This window comes from Hemitrygon akajei, chromosome 17 (genome assembly GCF_048418815.1).
Source record: "Hemitrygon akajei chromosome 17, sHemAka1.3, whole genome shotgun sequence".
NCBI lineage: Eukaryota > Metazoa > Chordata > Chondrichthyes > Myliobatiformes > Dasyatidae > Hemitrygon > Hemitrygon akajei.
Genome location: NC_133140.1, coordinates 54608 through 69021, shown reverse-complemented (window position 1 = coordinate 69021; position 14414 = coordinate 54608).

Sequence of the window (14414 nt, the reverse complement as noted above, 5' to 3'; positions counted from 1 at the left end):
TGTCTGTGTTACGGTTAGAGGAGGTGTCACTGCTAACGTAACGGTCTCTCTGTAGCAGCAGTGTCTGGGTTACGGTTAGAGGAGGTGTCACTGCTAACGTAACGGTCTCTCTGTAGGAGCAGTGTCTGGGTTACGGTTAGAGGAGGTGTCACTGCTAACGTAACGGTCTCTCTGTAGGAGCAGTGTCTGGGTTACGGTTAGAGGAGGTGTCACTGCTAACGTAACGGTCTCTCTGTAGGAGCAGTGTCTGGGTTACGGTTAGAGGAGGTGTCACTGCTAACGTAACGGTCTCTCTGTAGCAGCAGTGTCTGGGTTACGGTTAGAGGAGGTGTCACTGCTAACGTAACGGTCTCTCTGTAGGAGCAGTGTCTGGGTTACGGTTAGAGGAGGTGTCACTGCTAACGTAACGGTCTCTCTGTAGGAGCAGTGTCTGGGTTACGGTTAGAGGAGGTGTCACTGCTAAGTTAACTGTCTCTCTGTAGGAGCAGTGTCTGGGTTACGGTTAGAGGAGGTGTCACTGCTAACGTAACGGTCTCTCTGTAGGAGCAGTGTCTGGGTTACGGTTAGAGGAGGTGTCACTGCTAACGTAACGGTCTCTCTGTAGGAGCAGTGTCTGGATTACGGTTAGAGGAGGTGTCACTGCTAACGTAATGGTCTCTCTGTAGGAGCAGTGTCTGGGTTACGGTTAGAGGAGGTGTCACTGCTAACGTAACGGTCTCTCTGTAGGAGCAGTGTGTGGGTTACGGTTAGAGGAGGTGTCACTGCTAATGTAATGGTCTCTCTGTAGCAGCAGTGTCTGGGTTACGGTTAGAGGAGGTGTCACTGCTAACGTAACGGTCTCTCTGTAGGAGCAGTGTCTGGGTTACGGTTAGACGAGGTGTCACTGCTAACGTAATGGTCTCTCTGTAGGAGCAGTGTCTGGGTTACGGTTAGAGGAGGTGTCACTGCTAACGTAAAGGTCTCTCTGTAGGAGCAGTGTCTGGGTTACGGTTAGAGGAGGTGTCACTGCTCACGTAACGGTCTCTCTGTAGCAGCAGTGTCTGGGTTACGGTTAGAGGAGGTGTCACTGCTAACGTAACAGTCTCTCTGTAGGAGCAGTGTCTGGGTTACGGTTAGAGGAGGTGTCACTGCTAACGTAACGGTCTCTCTGTAGCAGCAGTGTCTTGGTTACGGTTAGAGGAGGTGTCACTGCTAACGTAAGGGTCTCTCTGTAGCAGCAATGTCTGGGTTACGGTTAGAGGAGATGTCACTGCTAACGTAACGGTCTCTCTGTAGCAGCAGTGTCTGGGTTACGGTTAGAGGAGGTGTCACTGCTAACGTAACGGTCTCTCTGTAGGAGCAGTGTCTGGGTTACGGTTAGAGGAGGTGCCACTGCTAACGTAATGGTCTCTCTGTAGGAGCAGTGTCTGGGTTACTGTTGGAGGAGGTGTCACTGCTAACGTAACGGTCTCTCTGTAGGAGCAGTGTCTGGGTTACGGTTAGAGGAGGTGTCACTGCTAACGTAATGGTCTCTCTGTAGGAGCAGTGTCTGGGTTACGGTTAGAGGAGGTGTCACTGCTAACGTAATGGTCTCACTGTAGGAGCAGTGTCTGGGTTACGGTTAGAGGAGGTGTCACTGCTAACGTAATGGTCTCTCTGTAGCAGCAGTGTCTGGGTTACGGTTAGACGAGGTGTCACTGCTAACGTAATGGTCTCTCTGTACCAGCAGTGTCTGGGTTACGGTTAGAGGAGGTGTCACTGCTAACGTAATGGTCTCTCTGTAGGAGCAGTGTCTGGGTTACGGTTAGAGGAGGTGTCACTGCTAACGTAATGGTCTCTCTGTAGGAGCAGTGTCTGGGTTACAGTTAGAGGAGGTGTCACTGCTAACGTAACGGTCTCTCTGTAGCAGCAGTGTCTGGGTTACGGTTAGAGGAGGTGTCACTGCTAACGTAACGGTCTCTCTGTAGCAGCAGTGTCTGGGTTACGGTTAGAGGAGGTGTCACTGCTAAAGTAACGGTCTCTCTGCAGCAGCAGTGTCTGGGTTGCGGTTAGATGAGGTGTCACTGCTAACGTAACGGTCTCTCTGTAGGAGCAGTGTCTGGGTTACGGTTAGACGAGGTGTCACTGCTAACGTAACGGTCTCTCTGTAGGAGCAGTGTCTGGATTACGGTTAGAGGAAGTGTCACTGCTAACGTAATGGTCTCTCTGTAGGAGCAGTGTCTGGGTTACGGTTAGAGGAGGTGTCACTGCTAACGTAACGGTCTCTCTGTAGGAGCAGTGTCTGGGTTACGGTTAGAGGAGGTGTCACTGCTAATGTAACGGTCTCTCTGTAGGAGCAGTGTCTGGGTTACGGTTAGACGAGGTGTCACTGCTAATGTAACGGTCTCTCTGTAGGAGCAGTGTCTGGGTTACGGTTAACGAGGTGTCACTGCTAACGTAACGGTCTCTCTGTAGGAGCAGTGTCTGGGTTACGGTTAGAGGAGGTGTCACTGCTGACGTAACGGTCTCTCTGTAGGAGCAGTGTCTGTGTTACGGTTAGAGGAGGTGTCACTGCTAACGTAACGGTCTCTCTGTAGCAGCAGTGTCTGGGTTACGGTTAGAGGAGGTGTCACTGCTAACGTAACGGTCTCCCTGTAGGAGCAGTGTCTGGGTTACGGTTAGAGGAGGTGTCACTGCTAACGTAACGGTCTCTCTGTAGGAGCAGTGTCTGGGTTACGGTTAGAGGAGGTGTCACTGCTAAGTTAACTGTCTCTCTGTAGGAGCAGTGTCTGGGTTACGGTTAGAGGAGGTGTCACTGCTAACGTAATGGTCTCTCTGTAGGAGCAGTGTCTCGGTTACGGTTAGAGGAGGTGTCACTGCTAACGTAACGGTCTCTCTGTAGGAGCAGTGTCTGGGTTACGGTTAGAGGAGGTGTCACTGCTAACGTAATGGTCTCTCTGTAGGAGCAGTGTCTGGATTACGGTTAGAGGAGGTGTCACTGCTAACGTAACGGTCTCTCTGTAGGATCAGTGTCTGGGTTACGGTTGGAGGAGGTGTCACTGCTAACGTAATGGTCTCTCTGTAGGAGCAGTGTCTGGGTTACGGTTGGAGGAGGTGTCACTGCTAACGTAATGGTCTCTCTGTAGGAGCAGTGTCTGGGTTACGGTTAGAGGAGGTGTCACTGCTAACGTAATGGTCTCTCTGTAGGAGCAGTGTCCGGGTTACGGTTAGACGAGGTGTCACTGCTAACGTAACGGTCTCTCTGTAGGAGCAGTGTCTGGGTTACTGTTAGAGGAGGTGTCACTGCTAACGTAACGGTTTCTCTGTAGCAGCAGTGTCTGGGTTACGGTTGGAGGAGGTGTCACTGCTAACGTAATGGTCTCTCTGTAGGAGCACTGCCTGGGTTACGGTTAGAGGAGGTGTCACTGCTAACGTAATGGTCTCTCTGTAGGAGCAGTGTCTGGGTTACGGTTGGAGGAGGTGTCACTGCTAACGTAAAGGTCTCTCTGTAGGAGCAGTGTCTGGGTTACGGTTAGAGGAGGTGTCACTGCTCACGTAACGGTCTCTCTGTAGCAGCAGTGTCTGGGTTACGGTTAGAGGAGGTGTCACTGCTAACGTAACGGTCTCTCTGTAGCAGCAGTGTCTGGGTTACGGTTAGAGGAGGTGTCACTGCTAACGTAAGGGTCTCTCTGTAGCAGCAATGTCTGGGTTACGGTTAGAGGAGGTGTCACTGCTAACGTAACGGTCTCTCTGTAGCAGCAGTGTCTGGGTTACGGTTAGGGGAGGTGTCACTGCTAACGTAACGGTCTCTCTGTAGGAGCAGTGTCTGGGTTACGGTTAGAGGAGGTGCCACTGCTAACGTAATGGTCTCTCTGTAGGAGCAGTGTCTGGGTTACTGTTGGAGGAGGTGTCACTGCTAACGTAATGGTCTCTCTGTAGGAGCAGTGTCTGGGTTACGGTTAGAGGAGGTGTCACTGCTAACGTAATGGTCTCTCTGTAGGAGCAGTGTCTGGGTTACTGTTGGAGGAGGTGTCACTGCTAACGTAACGGTCTCTCTGTAGGAGCAGTGTCTGGGTTACGGTTAGAGGAGGTGTCACTGCTAACGTAATGGTCTCTCTGTAGGAGCAGTGTCTGGGTTACGGTTAGAGGAGGTGTCAATGCTAACGTAATGGTCTCTTTGTAGCAGCAGTGTCTGGGTTACGGTTAGAGGAGGTGTCACTGCTAACGTAATGGTCTCTCTGTAGCAGCAGTGTCTGGGTTACGGTTAGAGGAGGTGTCACTGCTAACGTAACGGTCTCTCTGTAGCAGCAGTGTCTGGGTTACGGTTAGAGGAGGTGTCACTGCTAACGTAACGGTCTCTCTTTAGGAGCAGTGTCTGGGTTACGGTTAGAGGAGGTGTCACTGCTAACGTAACGGTCTCTCTGTAGGAGCAGTGTCTTGGTTACGGTTAGAGGAGGTGTCACTGCTAACGTAACGGTCTCTCTGTAGGAGCAGTGTCTGGGTTACGGTTAGAGGAGGTGTCACTGCTAACGTAACGGTCTCTCTGTAGGAGCAGTGTCTGGATTACGGTTAGAGGAGGTGTCACTGCTAACGTAAGGGTCTCTCTGTAGCAGCAATGTCTGGGTTACGGTTAGAGGAGGTGTCACTGCTAACGTAACGGTCTCTCTGTGGCAGCAGTGTCTGGGTTACGGTTAGAGGAGGTGTCACTGCTAACGTAACGGTCTCTCTGTAGCAGCAGTGTCTGGGTTACGGTTAGAGGAGGTGTCACTGCTAACGTAACGGTCTCTCTGTAGGAGCAGTGTCTGGGTTACGGTTAGAGGAGGTGCCACTGCTAACGTAATGGTCTCTCTGTAGGAGCAGTGTCTGGGTTACTGTTGGAGGAGGTGTCACTGCTAACGTAATGGTCTCTGTGTAGGAGCAGTGTCTGGGTTACCGTTAGACGAGGTGTCACTGCTAACGTAATGGTCTCTCTGTAGGAGCAGTGTCTGGGTTACCGTTAGACGAGGTGTCACTGCTAACGTAATGGTCTCTCTGTATGAGCAGTGTCTGGGTTACGGATAGAGGAGGTGTCACTGCTAACGTAATGGTCTCTCTGTAGGAGCAGTGTCTGGGTTACGGTTAGAGGAGGTGTCACTGCTAACGTAACGGTCTCTCTTTAGGAGCAGTGTCTGGGTTACGGTTAGAGGAGGTGTCACTGCTAACGTAACGGTCTCTCTGTAGGAGCAGTGTCTTGGTTACGGTTAGAGGAGGTGTCACTGCTAACGTAACGGTCTCTCTGTAGGAGCAGTGTCTGGGTTACGGTTAGAGGAGGTGTCACTGCTAACGTAACGGTCTCTCTGTAGGAGCAGTGTCTGGATTACGGTTAGAGGAGGTGTCACTGCTAACGTAAGGGTCTCTCTGTAGCAGCAATGTCTGGGTTACGGTTAGAGGAGGTGTCACTGCTAACGTAACGGTCTCTCTGTGGCAGCAGTGTCTGGGTTACGGTTAGAGGAGGTGTCACTGCTAACGTAACGGTCTCTCTGTAGCAGCAGTGTCTGGGTTACGGTTAGAGGAGGTGTCACTGCTAACGTAACGGTCTCTCTGTAGGAGCAGTGTCTGGGTTACGGTTAGAGGAGGTGCCACTGCTAACGTAATGGTCTCTCTGTAGGAGCAGTGTCTGGGTTACTGTTGGAGGAGGTGTCACTGCTAACGTAATGGTCTCTGTGTAGGAGCAGTGTCTGGGTTACCGTTAGACGAGGTGTCACTGCTAACGTAATGGTCTCTCTGTAGGAGCAGTGTCTGGGTTACCGTTAGACGAGGTGTCACTGCTAACGTAATGGTCTCTCTGTATGAGCAGTGTCTGGGTTACGGATAGAGGAGGTGTCACTGCTAACGTAATGGTCTCTCTGTAGGAGCAGTGTCTGGGTTACGGTTAGAGGAGGTGTCAATGCTAACACAACGGTCTCTCTGTAGCAACAGTGTCTGGGTTACGGTTAGAGGAGGTGTCACTGCTAACGTAATGGTCTCTGTGTAGCAGCAGTGTCTGGGTTACGGTTAGACGAGGTGTCACTGCTAACGTAATGGTCTCTCTGTAGGAGCAGTGTCTGGGTTACGGTTAGAGGAGGTGTCAATGCTAACGTAACGGTCTCTCTGTAGCAGCAGTGTCCGGGTTACGGTTAGAGCAGGTGTCACTGCTAACGTAATGGTCTCTCTGTAGCAGCAGTGTCTGGGTTACGGTTAGAGGAGGTGTCACTGCTAACGTAACGGTCTCTCTGTAGGAGCAGTGTCTGGGTTACGGTTAGAGGAGGTGTCACTGCTAACGTAACGGTCTCTCTGTAGGAGCAGTGTCTTGGTTACGGTTAGAGGAGGTCTCACTGCTAACGTAACGGTCTCTCTGTAGGAGCAGTGTCTGGGTTACGGTTAGAGGAGGTGTCACTGCTAACGTAATGGTCTCTCTGTAGGAGCAGTGTCTGGATTACGGTTAGAGGAGGTGTCACTGCTAACGTAACGGTCTCTCTGTAGGAGCAGTGTCTGGGTTACGGTTGGAGGAGGTGTCACTGCTAACGTAATGGTCTCTCTGTAGGAGCAGTGTCTGGGTTACGGTTGGAGGAGGTGTCACTGCTAACGTAATGGTCTCTCTGTAGGAGCAGTGTCTGGGTTACGGTTAGAGGAGGTGTCACTGCTAACGTAATGGTCTCTCTGTAGGAGCAGTGTCTGGGTTATGGTTAGAGGAGGTGTCACTGCTAACGTAAAGGTCTCTCTGTAGGAGCAGTGTCTGGGTTACGGTTAGAGGAGGTGTCACTGCTAACGTAACGGTCTCTCTGTAGCAGCAGTGTCTGGGTTACGGTTAGAGGAGGTGTCACTGCTAACGTAACGGTCTCTCTGCAGCAGCAGTGTCTGGGTTGCGGTTAGACGAGGTGTCACTGCTAACGTAACGGTCTCTCTGTAGGAGCAGTGTCTGGGTTACGGTTAGACGAGGTGTCACTGCTAACGTAACGGTCTCTCTGTAGGAGCAGTGTCTGGGTTACGGTTAGACGAGGTGTCACTGCTAATGTAACGGTCTCTCTGTAGGAGCAGTGTCTGGGTTACGGTTAGACGAGGTGTCACTGCTAATGTAACGGTCTCTCTGTAGGAGCAGTGTCTGGGTTACGGTTAACGAGGTGTCACTGCTAACGTAACGGTCTCTCTGTAGGAGCAGTGTCTGGGTTACGGTTAGAGGAGGTGTCACTGCTGACGTAACGGTCTCTCTGTAGGAGCAGTGTCTGTGTTACGGTTAGAGGAGGTGTCACTGCTAACGTAACGGTCTCTCTGTAGCAGCAGTGTCTGGGTTACGGTTAGAGGAGGTGTCACTGCTAACGTAACGGTCTCTCTGTAGGAGCAGTGTCTGGGTTACGGTTAGAGGAGGTGTCACTGCTAACGTAACGGTCTCTCTGTAGGAGCAGTGTCTGGGTTACGGTTAGAGGAGGTGTCACTGCTAAGTTAACTGTCTCTCTGTAGGAGCAGTGTCTGGGTTACGGTTAGAGGAGGTGTCACTGCTAACGTAATGGTCTCTCTGTAGGAGCAGTGTCTCGGTTACGGTTAGAGGAGGTGTCACTGCTAACGTAACGGTCTCTCTGTAGGAGCAGTGTCTGGGTTACGGTTAGAGGAGGTGTCACTGCTAACGTAATGGTCTCTCTGTAGGAGCAGTGTCTGGATTACGGTTAGAGGAGGTGTCACTGCTAACGTAACGGTCTCTCTGTAGGATCAGTGTCTGGGTTACGGTTGGAGGAGGTGTCACTGCTAACGTAATGGTCTCTCTGTAGGAGCAGTGTCTGGGTTACGGTTGGAGGAGGTGTCACTGCTAACGTAATGGTCTCTCTGTAGGAGCAGTGTCTGGGTTACGGTTAGAGGAGGTGTCACTGCTAACGTAATGGTCTCTCTGTAGGAGCAGTGTCTGGGTTACGGTTGGAGGAGGTGTCACTGCTAACGTAATGGTCTCTCTGTAGGAGCACTGCCTGGGTTACGGTTAGAGGAGGTGTCACTGCTAACGTAATGGTCTCTCTGTAGGAGCAGTGTCTGGGTTACGGTTGGAGGAGGTGTCACTGCTAACGTAATGGTCTCTCTGTAGGAGCACTGCCTGGGTTACGGTTAGAGGAGGTGTCACTGCTAACGTAATGGTCTCTCTGTAGGAGCAGTGTCTGGGTTACGGTTGGAGGAGGTGTCACTGCTAACGTAATGGTCTCTCTGTAGGAGCAGTGTCTGGGTTACGGTTAGAGGAGGTGTCACTGCTAACGTAACGGTCTCTCTGTGGCAGCAGTGTCTGGGTTACGGTTAGACGAGGTGTCACTGCTTATGTAATGGTCTCTCTGTAGCAGCAGTGTCTGGGTTACGGTTAGAGGAGGTGTCACTGCTGACGTAAAGGTCTCTCTGTAGGAGCAGTGTCTGGGTTACGGTTAGAGGAGGTGTCACTGCTCACGTAACGGTCTCACTGTAGCAGCAGTGTCTGGGTTACGGTTAGAGGAGGTGTCACTGCTAACGTAACGGTCTCTCTGTAGCAGCAGTGTCTGGGTTACGGTTAGAGGAGGTGTCACTGCTAACGTAAGGGTCTCTCTGTAGCAGCAATGTCTGGGTTACGGTTAGAGGAGGTGTCACTGCTAACGTAACGGTCTCTCTGTAGCAGCAGTGTCTGGGTTACGGTTAGAGGAGGTGTCACTGCTAACGTAACGGTCTCTCTGTAGGAGCAGTGTCTGGGTTACGGTTAGAGGAGGTGCCACTGCTAACGTAATGGTCTCTCTGTAGGAGCAGTGTCTGGGTTACTGTTGGAGGAGGTGTCACTGCTAACGTAATGGTCTCTCTGTAGGAGCAGTGTCTGGGTTACGGTTAGAGGAGGTGTCACTGCTAACGTAATGGTCTCTCTGTAGGAGCAGTGTCTGGGTTACTGTTGGAGGAGGTGTCACTGCTAACGTAACGGTCTCTCTGTAGGAGCAGTGTCTGGGTTACGGTTAGAGGAGGTGTCACTGCTAACGTAATGGTCTCTCTGTAGGAGCAGTGTCTGGGTTACGGTTAGAGGAGGTGTCAATGCTAACGTAATGGTCTCTTTGTAGCAGCAGTGTCTGGGTTACGGTTAGACGAGGTGTCACTGCTAACGTAACGGTCTCTCTGTAGGAGCAGTGTCTTGGTTACGGTTAGAGGAGGTGTCACTGCTAACGTAACGGTCTCTCTGTAGGAGCAGTGTCTGGGTTACGGTTAGAGGAGGTGTCACTGCTAACGTAACGGTCTCTCTGTAGGAGCAGTGTCTTGGTTACGGTTAGAGGAGGTGTCACTGCTAACGTAACGGTCTCTCTGTAGGAGCAGTGTCTGGGTTACGGTTAGAGGAGGTGTCACTGCTAACGTAACGGTCTCTCTGTAGGAGCAGTGTCTTGGTTACGGTTAGAGGAGGTGTCACTGCTAACGTAACGGTCTCTCTGTAGGAGCAGTGTCTGGGTTACGGTTAGAGGAGGTGTCACTGCTAACGTAATGGTCTCTCTGTAGGAGCAGTGTCTGGATTACGGTTAGAGGAGGTGTCACTGCTAACGTAACGGTCTCTCTGTAGGAGCAGTGTCTGGATTACGGTTAGAGGAGGTGTCACTGCTAACGTAAGGGTCTCTCTGTAGCAGCAATGTCTGGGTTACGGTTAGAGGAGGTGTCACTGCTAACGTAACGGTCTCTCTGTGGCAGCAGTGTCTGGGTTACGGTTAGAGGAGGTGTCACTGCTAACGTAACGGTCTCTCTGTAGCAGCAGTGTCTGGGTTACGGTTAGAGGAGGTGTCACTGCTAACGTAACGGTCTCTCTGTAGGAGCAGTGTCTGGGTTACGGTTAGAGGAGGTGCCACTGCTAACGTAATGGTCTCTCTGTAGGAGCAGTGTCTGGGTTACTGTTGGAGGAGGTGTCACTGCTAACGTAATGGTCTCTGTGTAGGAGCAGTGTCTGGGTTACCGTTAGACGAGGTGTCACTGCTAACGTAATGGTCTCTCTGTATGAGCAGTGTCTGGGTTACGGATAGAGGAGGTGTCACTGCTAACGTAATGGTCTCTCTGTAGGAGCAGTGTCTGGGTTACGGTTAGAGGAGGTGTCAATGCTAACACAACGGTCTCTGTGTAGCAGCAGTGTCTGGGTTACGGTTAGAGGAGGTGTCACTGCTAACGTAATGGTCTCTCTGTAGCAGCAGTGTCTGGGTTACGGTTAGAGGAGGTGTCACTGCTAACGTAATGGTCTCTCTGTAGCAGCAGTGTCTGGGTTACGGTTAGAGGAGGTGTCACTGCTAACGTAACGGTCTCTCTGTAGGAGCAGTGTCTGGGTTACGGTTAGAGGAGGTGTCACTGCTAACGTAACGGTCTCTCTGTAGGAGCAGTGTCTTGGTTACGGTTAGAGGAGGTCTCACTGCTAACGTAACGGTCTCTCTGTAGGAGCAGTGTCTGGGTTACGGTTAGAGGAGGTGTCACTGCTAACGTAAAGGTCTCTCTATAGGAGCAGTGTCTGGATTACGGTTAGAGGAGGTGTCACTGCTAACGTAACGGTCTCTCTGTAGGAGCACTGTCTGGGTTACGGTTGGAGGAGGTGTCACTGCTAACGTAATGGTCTCTCTGTAGGAGCAGTGTCTGGGTTACGGTTGGAGGAGGTGTCACTGCTAACGTAATGGTCTCTCTGTAGGAGCAGTGTCTGGGTTACGGTTAGAGGAGGTGTCACTGCTAACGTAATGGTCTCTCTGTAGGAGCAGTGTCTGGGTTATGGTTAGAGGAGGTGTCACTGCTAACGTAAAGGTCTCTCTGTAGGAGCAGTGTCTGGGTTACGGTTAGAGGAGGTGTCACTGCTAACGTAACGGTCTCTCTGTAGGAGCAGTGTCTGGGTTACGGTTAGAGGAGATGTCACTGCTAAAGCAATGGTCTCTCTGTAGGAGCAGTGTCTGGGTTACGGTTAGAGGAGGTGTCACTGCTAACGTAACGGTCTCTCTGTAGGAGCAGTGTCTGGGTTACGGTTAGACGAGGTGTCACTGCTAACGTAACGGTCTCTCTGTAGGAGCAGTGTCTGGGTTACGGTTAGAGGAGGTGTCACTGCTAACGTAATGGTCTCTCTGTAGCAGCAGTGTCTGGGTTACGGTTAGAGGAGGTGTCACTGCTCACGTAACGGTCTCTCTGTAGCAGCAGTGTCTGGGTTACGGTTAGAGGAGGTGTCACTGCTAACGTAACGGTCTCTCTGTAGGAGCAGTGTCTGGGTTACGGTTAGAGGAGGTGTCACTGCTAACGTAACGGTCTCTCTGTAGGAGCAGTGTCTGGGTTACGGTTAGAGGAGGTGTCACTGCTAACGTAACGGTCTCTATGTGGCAGCAGAAGCTGGGTTACGGTTAGAGGAGGTGTCACTGCTAACGTAACGGTCTCTCTGTAGCAGCAGTGTCTGGGTTACGGTTAGAGGAGGTGTCACTGCTAACGTAACGGTCTCTCTGTAGGAGCAGTGTCTGGGTTACGGTTAGAGGAGGTGTCACTGCTAACGTAATGGTCTCTCTGTAGGAGCAGTGTCTGGATTACGGTTAGAGGAGGTGTCACTGCTAACGTAACGGTCTCTCTGTAGGAGCAGTGTCTGGGTTACGGTTGGAGGAGGTGTCACTGCTAACGCAATGGTCTCTCTGTAGGAGCAGTGTCTGGGTTACGGTTAGAGGAGGTGTCACTGCTAACGTAACGGTCTCTCTGTAGGAGCAGTGTCTGGGTTACGGTTAGAGGAGGTGTCACTGCTAACGTAATGGTCTCTCTGTAGCAGCAGTGTCTGGGTTACGGTTAGAGGAGGTGTCACTGCTAACGTAACGGTCTCTCTGTAGCAGCAGTGTCTGGGTTACGGTTAGAGGAGGTGTCACTGCTAACGTAACGGTCTCTCTGTAGCAGCAGTGTCTGGGTTACGGTTAGAGGAGGTGTCACTGCTAACGTAACGGTCTCTCTGTAGCAGCAGTGTCTGGGTTACGGTTAGAGGAGGTGTCACTGCTAACGTAACGGTCTCTCTGTAGCAGCAGTGTCTGGGTTACGGTTAGAGAAGGTGTCACTGCTAACGTAACGGTCTCTCTGTAGCAGCAGTGTCTGGGTTACGGTTAGAGGAGGTGTCACTGCTAACGTAACGGTCTCTATGTGGCAGCAGTGTCTGGGTTACGGTTAGAGGAGGTGTCACTGCTAACGTAACGGTCTCTCTGTAGCAGCAGTGTCTGGGTTACGGTTAGAGGAGGTGTCACTGCAAACGTAACGGTCTCTCTGTAGGAGCAGTGTCTGGGTTACGGTTAGAGGAGGTGCCACTGCTAACGTAATGGTCTCTCTGTAGGAGCAGTGTCTAGGTTACTGTTGGAGGAGGTGTCACTGCTAACGTAATGGTCTCTCTGTAGGAGCAGTGTCTGGGTTACGGTTAGAGGAGGTGTCACTGCTAACGTAATGGTCTCTCTGTAGGAGCAGTGTCTGGGTTACGGTTAGAGGAGGTGTCACTGCTAACGTAATGGTCTCTCTATAGGAGCAGTGTCTGGGTTACGGTTAGAGGAGGTGCCACTGCTAACGTAATGGTCTCTCTGTAGGAGCAGTGTCTAGGTTACTGTTGGAGGAGGTGTCACTGCTAACGTAATGGTCTCTCTGTAGGAGCAGTGTCTGGGTTACGGTTAGAGGAGGTGTCACTGCTAACGTAAAGGTCTCTCTGTAGGAGCAGTGTCTGGGTTACGGTTAGAGGAGGTGTCACTGCTAACGTAACGGTCTCTCTGTAGGAGCAGTGTCTTGGTTACGGTTAGAGGAGGTGTCACTGCTAACGTAACGGTCTCTCTGTAGGAGCAGTGTCTTGGTTACGGTTAGAGGAGGTGTCACTGCTAACGTAACGGTCTCTCTGTAGGAGCAGTGTCTGGGTTACGGTTAGAGGAGGTGTCACTGCTAACGTAACGGTCTCTCTGTAGGAGCAGTGTCTGGATTACGGTTAGAGGAGGTGTCACTGCTAACGTAAGGGTCTCTCTGTAGCAGCAATGTCTGGGTTACGGTTAGAGGAGGTGTCACTGCTAACGTAACGGTCTCTCTGTGGCAGCAGTGTCTGGGTTACGGTTAGAGGAGGTGTCACTGCTAACGTAACGGTCTCTCTGTAGGAGCAGTGTCTGGGTTACGGTTAGAGGAGGTGCCACTGCTAACGTAACGGTCTCTCTGTAGGAGCAGTGTCTGGGTTACTGTTGGAGGAGGTGTCACTGCTAACGTAATGGTCTCTGTGTAGGAGCAGTGTCTGGGTTACCGTTAGACGAGGTGTCACTGCTAACGTAATGGTCTCTCTGTAGGAGCAGTGTCTGGGTTACCGTTAGACGAGGTGTCACTGCTAACGTAATGGTCTCTCTGTATGAGCAGTGTCTGGGTTACGGATAGAGGAGGTGTCACTGCTAACGTAACGGTCTCTCTGTAGGAGCAGTGTCTTGGTTACGGTTAGAGGAGGTGTCACTGCTAACGTAACGGTCTCTCTGTAGGAGCAGTGTCTTGGTTACGGTTAGAGGAGGTGTCACTGCTAACGTAACGGTCTCTCTGTAGGAGCAGTGTCTGGGTTACGGTTAGAGGAGGTGTCACTGCTAACGTAACGGTCTCTCTGTGGCAGCAGTGTCTGGGTTACGGTTAGAGGAGGTGTCACTGCTAACGTAACGGTCTCTCTGTAGGAGCAGTGTCTGGGTTACGGTTAGAGGAGGTGCCACTGCTAACGTAATGGTCTCTCTGTAGGAGCAGTGTCTGGGTTACTGTTGGAGGAGGTGTCACTGCTAACGTAATGGTCTCTGTGTAGGAGCAGTGTCTGGGTTACCGTTAGACGAGGTGTCACTGCTAACGTAATGGTCTCTCTGTAGGAGCAGTGTCTGGGTTACCGTTAGACGAGGTGTCACTGCTAACGTAATGGTCTCTCTGTATGAGCAGTGTCTGGGTTACGGATAGAGGAGGTGTCACTGCTAACGTAATGGTCTCTCTGTAGGAGCAGTGTCTGGGTTACGGTTAGAGGAGGTGTCAATGCTAACACAACGGTCTCTCTGTAGCAACAGTGTCTGGGTTACGGTTAGAGGAGGTGTCACTGCTAACGTAATGGTCTCTGTGTAGCAGCAGTGTCTGGGTTACGGTTAGACGAGGTGTCACTGCTAACGTAATGGTCTCTCTGTAGGAGCAGTGTCTGGGTTACGGTTAGAGGAGGTGTCAATGCTAACACAACGGTCTCTCTGTAGCAGCAGTGTCTGGGTTACGGTTAGAGCAGGTGTCACTGCTAACGTAATGGTCTCTCTGTAGCAGCAGTGTCTGGGTTACGGTTAGAGGAGGTGTCACTGCTAACGTAACGGTCTCTCTGTAGGAGCAGTGTCTGGGTTACGGTTAGAGGAGGTGTCACTGCTAACGTAACGGTCTCTCTGTAGGAGCAGTGTCTTGGTTACGGTTAGAGGAGGTCTCACTGCTAACGTAACGGTCTCTCTGTAGGAGCAGTGTCTGGGTTACGGTTAGAG